Source organism: Triticum urartu, chromosome 7 (assembly GCF_003073215.2).
Source record: "Triticum urartu cultivar G1812 chromosome 7, Tu2.1, whole genome shotgun sequence".
NCBI lineage: Eukaryota > Viridiplantae > Streptophyta > Magnoliopsida > Poales > Poaceae > Triticum > Triticum urartu.
Window position 1 is genome coordinate 296,747,178 of NC_053028.1, and position 10,980 is coordinate 296,758,157.

Below are 10,980 nucleotides of genomic sequence, written 5' to 3' on the forward strand. Positions count from 1 at the left end.
CGCACGCCCGTTGTTGCACTAGTCAGTGAGCCACGTGATACATCTCCGTCGTATCTATAATTTTTGATTGTTCCATGCCAATATTATTCAACTTTCATATACTTTTTGGCAACTTTTTATACTATTTTTGGGACTAACATATTGATCCAGTGCCCAGTGCTAGTTCCTGCCTGTTGCATGTTTTTGCTTTCGCAGAATATCCATATCAAACAGAGTCCAAATGGGATAAAAACGGACCGAGCTTATTTTTGGAAAATATGGAAAATTTGGAAGGAAACTCAACGCGAACCAGTACCCGAGGTGGTCACGAGGCAGGGGGGCGCGCCTGCCCCCCTGGGCGCGCCCCCTACCCTCGTGAGCCCACCATAAGGCAGTTGATGCTCTTCTTTTGCCGCAAGAAAGCTAATATTCAGAAAAAAAATCACGGTGAAGGTTTCAGGCCAATCGGAGTTACGGATCTCCATACATACGCGAAACGGTGAAACAGAGCATGGGAGAACGCAGAACCAGAGAGAAACAGAGAGATAGATCCAATCTCGGAGGGGCTCTCGCCCCTCCCACGCCATGGGAGCCAAGGACCAGAGTGGAAACCCTTCTCCCATCTAGGGAGGAGGTCAAGGAAGAAGAAGAAGAAGAAGAAGAAGAAGAAGGGGGGCCCTCTCCCCCTTGCTTCCGGTGGCGCCGGAGCGCTGCCGGGGCCATCACCATCACCGCCATCTTCACCAACAACTTCACCGCCATCATCACCAACTCTTCCCCCCTCTATGCAGCAGTGTAACCTCTCTCTTACCCGTTGTAATCTCTACTTAAACATGGTGCTCAACGCTATATATTATTTCCCAATGATGTATGGCTACGCTATGATGTTTGAGTAGATTTGTTTTGTCCTAATGGCTATTTGATGATCGTGATTGGTTTGAGTTGTATGTTTTATTATTGGTGATGTCCTATGGTGCTCTCCGTGTCGCGCAAGCGTGAGGGATTCCCGCTGTAGGGTTTGCAATATGCTTATGATTTGCTTAGGGTGGGTGGCGTGAGTGACAGAAGCATAGACCCGAGTAAGTAGGTTGCTAGCGTATGGGATAAAGGGGACTTGATACTTTAATGCTATGGTTGGGTTTTACCTTAATGAATCTTTAGTAGTTGCGGATGCTTGCTAGAGTTCCAATCATAAGTGCATATGATCCAAGTAGAGAAAGTATGTTAGCTTATGCCTCACCCTAAAAAAAATAGCAATAATGATTACCGGTCTAGTTATCGATTGCCTAGGGACAAATAACCTTCTTGTTGACAAAAGCTCTTTACTAAAACTAATTTAGTTGTTTCTTTATCTAAATAGCCCCTAGCTTTTATTTACGTTCTCTTTACTTTCTTGCAAGCTTACCCAAAAACACCTACAAAGTACTTCTAGTTTCATACTTGTTTCCGGTAAAGCGAACGTCAAGCGTGCGTAGAGTTGTATCGGTGGTCGATAGAACTTGAGGGAATATTTGTTCTAAATTTAGCTCCTCGTTGGGTTCGACACTCTTACTTATCGAAAGAGGCTACAATTGATCCCCTATACTTGTGGGTTATCAAGACCTTTTTCTGGCGCCGTTGCCGAGGAGCAATAGTGTGGGGTGAATATTCTCGTGTGTGCTTGTTTGCTTTATCAGTAAGTTATTTTTATTTTCTGTTCTTAGTTGTTTTCTATCTTTAGTCATGGGTAGGAAACGAAAAATACCAAAAAAATTAGTGGTACCTACTGAACCAATGGTTGAAGAACCACTCAAAATCTATCACACTGCTGAAGCTTATTACTTGGATCATCTTCGATCCCTATGTGCTCGTGCTGAAACCCCAACTAGCTTAGTTGAGGGCAAATCTTTAGATGAGCATGCTTGTTATGTGCGACACCGAATATCTGAAAAAGGGAAAATTCTATTGGGTCAAATTCATCGTTTGCAATGCTATGCTTGGAATTTATGTTGGGAATATGATTTTACTTGTTGTTCTGAAAACCCTAAGAAACACCTTCCCTACCAATGTGAGTTTATTGATAATGGAATGTTATCTTCGTATGCTAAGGGTGTTTATAATTACTATGATGTTCAACAAATTGAAGAATTTGTTGCTTTTAAGGGTGCTTATGAAATTGCTTCGTTGATTGAAAAGTATGATGCTACTCTTTATAAATCTGAAAATTTTGCCATACTTGAATATTGTTATGAGAATTATGCTTCTAATGCCTATGTTAAACTATATATTGAGGAATACTCCGTTGTCCAAGAAGAGACTAATATTTTGCAGGAGTCTATGGAAGAAGAAATTGATGAAACTGTGAGCTCATTGATTGAAAAAGATGAGGAGGAGAGCGAAGAACAAAAGGAGGAAGAGAGGATTGATCACCCGTGCCCACCTTCTAATGAGAGTAACTCTTCAACTCATACATTGTTTAATTCCCCTTCGTGTTTACCGAAGGATGATTGCTATGATGACTGTTATGATCCCATTGATTCTCTTGAAATACCCCTTTTTGATGATGCTTGCTATGCTTGTGGCCAAGATGCCAATATGAATGATGCTTATGGAGATGAACTTGCTATAGTTCCTTATGTTAAACATGAAATTGTTGCTATTGCACCCATGCATGATTGTCCTATTATCTTTTTGAATTCTCCCGATTACACTATATCGGAGAAGTTTGCACTTATTAAGGATTACATTGATGGGTTGCCTTCTACCGTTGCACATGATGATTTTGATAGATATAATATGCATGTGCTTGCTGATCCTACTTGTAATTATTATGATAGAGGAACTATATCTCCACCTCTCTATGTTTCCAACATGATAAAATTGCAAGAAACTGTTTATACTATGCATTGGCCTTTACTAGGTGTGCATGAATTGTTCTTTTATGACATGCCGATGCATAGGAATTGAGTTAGACTTCGTCATTACATGATATATGTTGCTTTGTGCTCACTACTAAATTGCAAATCATTGCTAATTAAAATTGGCTTTGATATACCTTGGGATCCGGGTGGATTCACTACTTGAGCACTATATGCCTAGCTTAATGGCTTTAAAGAAAGCACTGCCAAGGAGACAACCCGGAAGTTTTAGAGAGTCATTTATTTCTATTGAGTTCTTTCATATAGTTTAAAAACAACAAAAATAAAGAGGGGAACCTAAAACTTTTTCAAAAAGGAAAGTGAAAGTGAGAGAGACAAGCATTGTTGAAGTGGGAGCTAGCCTTGAACTTTGTTCATGCTCAAGGAAACTTTGTGAATCTTGATTACAGAAACTTTTCAGAAATAATAATTATCCCCTTGTACAATTCCATTGTATTATAAAAATAATGTGCCAAGGTTTTCCTTTAGGAAGTTTACAATGCTTGTTGGTTTGTACGGTGCAGGACAGAAACTTTGGCTGTAGTGCGCGAATTTTAATTTTTTACTGGAACGTCAAATGGTTCTGATTCTTTTTGCACTGTCTTTCTGTACAAATTTTTTATTTTACCTAATTTTGGAAGAAGTTTTCAAGTATGAGAAGTATGGTGAATGTTCAGATTCCTACAGACTGTTCTGTTTTAGACAGATTCTGTTTTTGATGCATAGTTTGCTTGTTTTGATGAAACTATCAATTTATATCAGTGGATTAAGCCATGAAAAAGTTAAATTACAGTAGGCACAATGCAAAAACAAAATATGAATTGGTTTGCAAAAGTACCTAGAGTAGTGATTTGCTTTATTATACTAACGGATCTTACCGAGTTTTCTGTTGGAGTTTTGTTTGGATGAAGTGTTCGATGATTGAGAAGGTTTCGATGTGAGAAGAAGGAAGAGAGGCAAGAGCTCAAGCTTGGGGATTCCCGAGGCACCCCAAGTAAATATTCAAGGAGACTCAAGCATCTAAGCTTGGGGATGCTGGGAAGGCATCCCCTCTTTCTTCAACAAGTATCGGTATGTTTTCGGATTCGTTTCGTTCATGCGATATGTGCAATCTTGGAGTGTCTTTTGCATTTAATTTTCATTTTTCTTTTATGCACCATTCTGGTATGAGATAGTCCTTGGTTGATTTATAGAATGCTCTTTACACTTCACTTATATCTTTTGAGTATGGCTTTATAGAATGCTTCATGTGCTTCACTTATATCATTTGAAGTTTGGATTGCCTGTTTCTCTTCACTTAGACAACCGCCATTTGTAGGATGCTCTTTTGCTTCACTTATATTTGTTAGAGCGTGGGCATATCTTTTGTAAAAAGAATTAAACTCTCTTGCTTCACTTATATCTATTTAGAGAGATGACAGGAACTGGTCATTCACATGGTTAGTCATAAAATCCTACATAAACTTGTAGATCGCTGAATATGATATGTTTGATTCCTTGCAATAGTTTTGCGATATAAAGGTGGTGATATTAGAGTCATGCCAGTCGAGTAATTGTGAAATTGAGAAATACTTGTGTTGAGGTTTGCAAGTCCCGTAGCATGCACGTATGGTGAACCGTTATGTAACGAAGTTGGAGCATGAGGTGTTTATTGATTGTCTTCCTTATGAGTGGCGGTCGAGGACGAGCGATGGTCTTTTCCTACCAATCTATCCCCCCTAGGAGCATGCGCGTAGTACATTGTTTTGATGACTAATAGATTTTTGCAATAAGTATGTGAGTTCTTTATGACTAATGTTGAGTCCATGGATTATACACACTCTCACCCTTCCATCATTGCTAGCCTTTTTGGTACCGTGCATTGCCCTTTCTCACCTCGAGAGTTGGTGCAAACTTCGCCAATGCATCCAAACCCCGTGATACGATACGCTCTGTCACACATAATACTCATTATATCTTCCTCAAAACAGCAACCATACCTACCTATCATGGCATTTCCATAGCCATTCCGGGATATATTTCCATGCAACTTCCATCATCATCATATACATGACTTGAGCATTTATCGTCATATTGCTTTGCATGATCGTAAGATAGCTAGCATGATGTTTTCATGGCTTGCCCATTTTTTGATGTCATTGCTACGCTAGATCATTGCACATCCCGGTACACCGCCGGAGGCATTCATATAGAGTCATATCTTTGTTCTAAATATCGAGTTGTAATATTGAGTTGTAAGTAAATAAAAGTGCGATGATCATCATTATTAGGACATTGCCCCAATGAGGAAAGGATGGTGGAGACTATGATTCCCCCACAAGTCGGGATGAGACTCCGGACGAAAAAAAGAGAAAGGACATAAAAAAGAGAAGGCCCAAAAAAAGAAAAAAAAAAGAAAAAAAAAGAGAAAACAAAAAAAGAGAAAAAGAGAGAAGGGGCAATGTTACTATCCTTTTACCACACTTGTGCTTCAAAGTAGCACCATGTTCTTCATATAGAGAGCCTCTTGAGTTATCACTTTCATATACTAGTGGGAATTTTCATTATAGAACTTGGCTTGTATATTCTAACGATGGGCTTCCTCAAATGCCCTAGGTCTTCATGAGAAAGCAAGTTGGATGCACACCCACTTAGTTTCAGTTTGAGCTTTCATATACTTATAGCTCTAGTGCATCCGTTCCATGGCAATCCCTACTCCTCACATTGATATCTATTAATGGGCATCTCCATAGCCCGTTGATACGCCTAGTTGATGTGAGACTTTCTCCTTTTTTGTGTTCTCCACATAACCCCCATCATCATATTTTATTCCACCTATAGTGCTATGTCCATGGCTCACGCTCACGTATTGCGTGAAAGTTGAAAAGGTTTGAGAATGTCAAAAGTATGAAACAATTGCTTGGCTTGTCATCGGGGTTGTGCATGATGTGAATGCTTTGTGTGGTGAAGATGGAGCATAGCCAGACTATATGATTTTGTAGGGATGAGCTTTCTTTGGCTATGTTATTTCAATAAGACATAATTGCTTGGTTGGTATGCTTGAAGTGTTATTATTTTTATGTCAAAGGATAGACTATTGCTTTGAATCACTTGTGTCTTAATATTCATGCCATGATTAGACATATGATCAAGATTATGCTCGGTAGCATTCCACATCAAAAATTATCTTTTTTTTATCATTTACCTACTCGAGGACGAGCATGAATTAAGCTTGGGGATGCTGATACGTCTCCAAGTATCTATAATTTTTGATTGTTCCATGCCAATATTATTCAACTTTCATATACTTTTTGGCAACTTTTTATACTATTTTTGGGACTAACATATTGATCCAGTGCCTAGTGCCAGTTCCTGTCTGTTGCATGTTTTTGGTTTCGCAGAATATCCATATCAAACGGAATCCAAACGGGATAAAAATGGACAGAGCTTATTTTTGGAAAATATGGAAAATCTGGAAGGAAAATCAACGCGAACCAGTGCCCGAGGTGGTCAAGAGGCAGGGGGCGCGCCTGCCCCCCTGGGCGCGCCCCCTACCCTCGTGAGCCCACCATAAGGTGGTTGACGCTCTTGTTTTGCCGAAAGAAAGCTAATATTCGGAAAAAATCACGTCGAAGGTTTCAGGCCAATCGGAGTTACGGATCTCCATATATACGCGAAATGGTGAAACAAAGCATGGGAGAATGCAGAAGTAGAGAGAAACAGAGAGATAGATCCAATCTCAGAGGGGCTCTCGCCCCTCGCACGCCATTGGAGCCAAGGACCAGAGGGGAAAACCTTCTCCCATCTAGGGAGGAGGTCAAGGAAGAAGAAGAAGGGGGCCCTCTCCCCCTTGCTTCCGGTGGCGCTGGAGCGCTGCCGGGGCCATCACCATCACCGCCATCTTCACCAACAACTTCACCGCCATCATCACCAACTCTTCCCCCCTCTATGCAGCGGTGTAACCTCTCTCTTACCCGTTGTAATCTCTACTTAAACATGGTGCTCAACGCTATATATTATTTCCCAATGATGTATGGCAATCCTATGATGTTTGAGTAGATCTGTTTTGTCCTAATGGCTATTTGATGATCATGATTGGTTTGAGTTTTATGTTATATTATTGGTGCTGTCCTATGGTGGTCTCCGTGTCGCGCAAGCGTGAGGGATTCCCGATGTAGGGTTTGCAATACGCTTATGATTTTCTTATGGTGGGTGGCATGAGTGACAGAAGCAGAGACCCGAGTAAGTAGGTTGTTTGCGTATGGGATAAAGGAGACTTGATACTTTAATGCTATGGTTGGGTTTTACCTTAATGAATCTTTAGTAGTTGCGGATGCTTGCTAGAGTTCCAATCATAAGTGCATATGATCCAAGTAGAGAAAGTATGTTAGCTTATGCCTCTCCCTCAAATAAAATTGCAATAATGATTACCGGTCTAATTACCGATTGCCTAGGGACAAATAACCTTCTTGTTGACAAAAGCTCTTTACTAAAACTAATTTAGTTGTGTCTTTATCTAAACAGCCCTTAGCTTTTATTTACATGCTCTTTACTTCCTTGCAAGCTTACCAAAAAACACCTACAAAGTACTTCTAGTTTCATACTTGTTTCCGGTAAAGCGAACATCAAGCGTGCGTAGAGTTGTATCGGTGGTTGATAGAACTTGAGGGAATATTTGTTCTACCTTTAGCTCCTCGTTGGGTTCGACACTCTTACTTATCGAAAGAGGCTACAATCGATCCCCTATACTTGTGGGTTATCACCACGCCTCCTAGTTTGTCGCTCGCCTCCAGCATCGGGCAACCATGGCCAAAGGCTCAACCTTCTTGTTCTGGTTCAAAAGGAGCCAGGCGCCCATCTCAACACACACACACACACTCTCTAGCGCAGTGGTTGACCATGCATGCCCGCACCGGGGAGACCCGGGTTCGATCCCCGCGGGCGCGGTTTAAATCACCATTGTTTTTGCAAGCAAGTCTGAGTATGACAGGGTGGCCCCACATGCCATACATATAGCCCTTGTCCCTTTTCTTTATATTTTTCTCCAGTGAATTCCCATTTCTGGAAATATGCAACAATCCATTTCGGGCAAGTCCATTTCTGGATGGTTCCAAACAAGGAAGTGCCATTTCTGTCTTATTCCATTTAGGGCAGTTTTTAACTTATTGAACTTGTGATGATTTTTCTACAGCAACCCCAACATATTATAAATGTTTTTGGGGTAGAAAAATCCCACCAATCCCGTGGTGGCATTAGTTTCTGCATTTGAGCAAGTTCATAAACGTGTCATTTTACATCATGATGTTGTTTTGCCATTTTCGTGTGATTTAATTCAATCATGCCATGAGGTTGCTTTGCACGTGGATAGCTTCATTTTCATGTCTACTTCATGCTAGATTTTGTTCCATGCCATGACATGCCTTGTAGTGAGTTAATCAAGCTTGTAAAGAAGCCATGTTGAATCTGTTTCTGCTATGTCTAGCATTTTCACTGTCTTTAAAACTCTTATATTTTGCATTATTGCCATGCTGTTTTAGTCATGCTCTACTGGTTTATAGCTTTAGCTCAGTGTTCATCTTTTGTCAAGCATCTTGAGTAGATCACTGCCATGTGCTTTCTTGCTATGTTAGAGTGCGGTAGCTTAGTTTCTTGTTGCATTTTATATGGCATCGTGCTGTTAATCGCAGAATAGTGCCATTATTGTTTTGCTCGCCATTTGCAAACCGCGCATCCGATTCCGGCGATCTTTATATCGATTTTGACCGAAATCAACTCATCTTTACAGGGGCGCTCTTGGTTTTCCAAGTTGAGGCCTGGTTCAATCTTTTCCTTCCAGAGCACGCATATGCATTGCATATGGCATCCTGCATATCATGCCATGTTTTGCATCATGTTACTTGCGCATTGCACCATGGTTGATTGTGTTTCCCTTGCTTGTGTTCTTGCCTTCGGTAGAGCCGAGAGACGAGTACGTGATCAGGAACCCGTTGAGTACGCTTACGAGGATCAAGCTTATGTCAACTCGGAGAACTTTGCAGGCAAGATGACCATACCCTCGAAATCACTTCTATCTTTGCTTGCTAGTTGCTCACTCTATTGCTATGCCTATGCCGCGATACCTACCACTTGCTATATCATGCCTCCCATATTTCCATGTCAAACCTCTAACCCACCTTGTCCTAGCAAACCGTTGTTTGGCTATGTTACCGCTTTGCTCAGCCCCTCTTATAGCGTTGCTAGTTGCAGGTGAAGATTGGAGTTTGTTCCTTGTTGGAACATGATTATTGTTGGGATATCATTATTATATCTTGTTTACTTTAATGCAGCTATATACTTGGTAAAGGATGGAAGGCTCGGCCTTATGCCTGGTGTTTTATTCCACTCTTGCCGCCTTAGTTTTCCGTCATACCGGTGTTATGTTCCTTGATTTTGCATTCCTTGCGCGGTTGGGTTATAATGGGAACCCCTTGACTGTTCGCCTTGAATAAAACTCCTCCAGCAAGGCCCAATCTTGGTTTTACCATTTTCCACCTAAGCCTTTTTTCCCTTGGGTTCCACGGACTCAAGGGTCATCTTTATTTTAAACCTCGGGTTCCGGGCCAGTGCTCCTCTGAGTGTTGGTCCAGAACAGAGCCACTTGCAGCGACACCTCGGGGAAACTTGAGGGTTGGTTTTAGTTGTACGTAGTGTTCATCCGGTGTGCCCTGAGAATGAGATACGTGCGACTCCTATCGGGATTTGTCGGCACATCGGGCGGCTTTGCTGGTCTTGTTTTACCATTGTCGAAATGTCTTGTAACCGGGATTCCGAGTTTGATCGGGTCGTCCTGGGAGAAGCAATATCCTTTGTTGACCATGAGAGCTTGTGATGGGCTAAGTTGGGACACCCCTGCAGGGTTTTGAACTTTCAAAAGCTGTGCCCGCATTTATGGGCAGATGGGAATTTGTTAATATCCAGTTGTAGAAAACCTGACACTTAACTATTAAAATGAATCAACCGTGTGTGTAGCCATGATGGTCTCTTTTCGGTGGAGTCCGGGAAGAGAAGACGGTCTCGTGTTATGCTTGAACGTAAGTATTTCTAGGATCACTTCTTGATCTTTGTAGTTTCTCGACCGTGCTTTGCCTTCTCTTCTCGCTCTCATTTGCGTATTTTAGCCACCATATATGCTAGTGCTTGCTGCAGCTCCACCTCACTACCTTTGCCTACCAATAAGCTTAAATAGTCTTGATCGCGAGGGTTTGAGATTGCTGAGTCCCCGTGACTCACAGATTACTTCCAAAACCAGATGCAGGTGCCGATGATACCATTCCAGGGGATGCGACTGAACTCAAGTGGCAGTTCGATGAGGACTCAGGACGTTACTACGTTTCCTTTCCAGAAGATCAGTAGTGGAGCCCAGTTGGGGCGATCGGGGATCTTATGCATTTGGGGTTGTCTTTATTGGTTCCGTAGTCGGACCTTGATTGTATTTTGAATGATGTAATGCTATATTTATGTATTGTGTGAAGTGGCAATTGTAAGCCAACTCTGTACCTCTTTCTTATTCAATACATGGGATGTGTAAAGATTACCCCTCTTGCGACATGCCTACAATGCGGTTATGCCTCTAAGTCGTGCTCCGACACGTGTGAGATATAGCCGCATCGTGGGTGTTACAAGTTGGTATCGGAGCCTTCCCCGACTTAGGAGGCCCCTGCTTGATCGAATCGCTGGCTTTGTTGAGTCTAGAAAAAGGTTTTGAGTCTTTTAGGATTATATATATCGGAGAGTAGGATTCTTTTTACTCCTCAGTCCCTTTGTCGCTTTGGTGAGGCATCCTGACGTAGAGTTTTGACTCTTCTCTTCTCAAATTTTCACTAAATTTTTTTTAGGATCACGCAGGTATCTTGGAATCATTCTGCCGGGGTACTGATCCACGGGCACCTATGGGACCGGCGGGCCGGGTCCCTTTCGGTTCGGCGGGGGCGGAGATCGTGCAAAGAGCAAATCGAGGCGAAGCACGCGAGCGATTTACCCAGGTTCGGGCCGCACGGATGCGTAAAACCCTACTCCTGCTTTGTGGTTTTGTATTGATTTCTAGCTCGGGAGCGCGGAGTGCTACAGTACAAACCAGCGGCTAGCA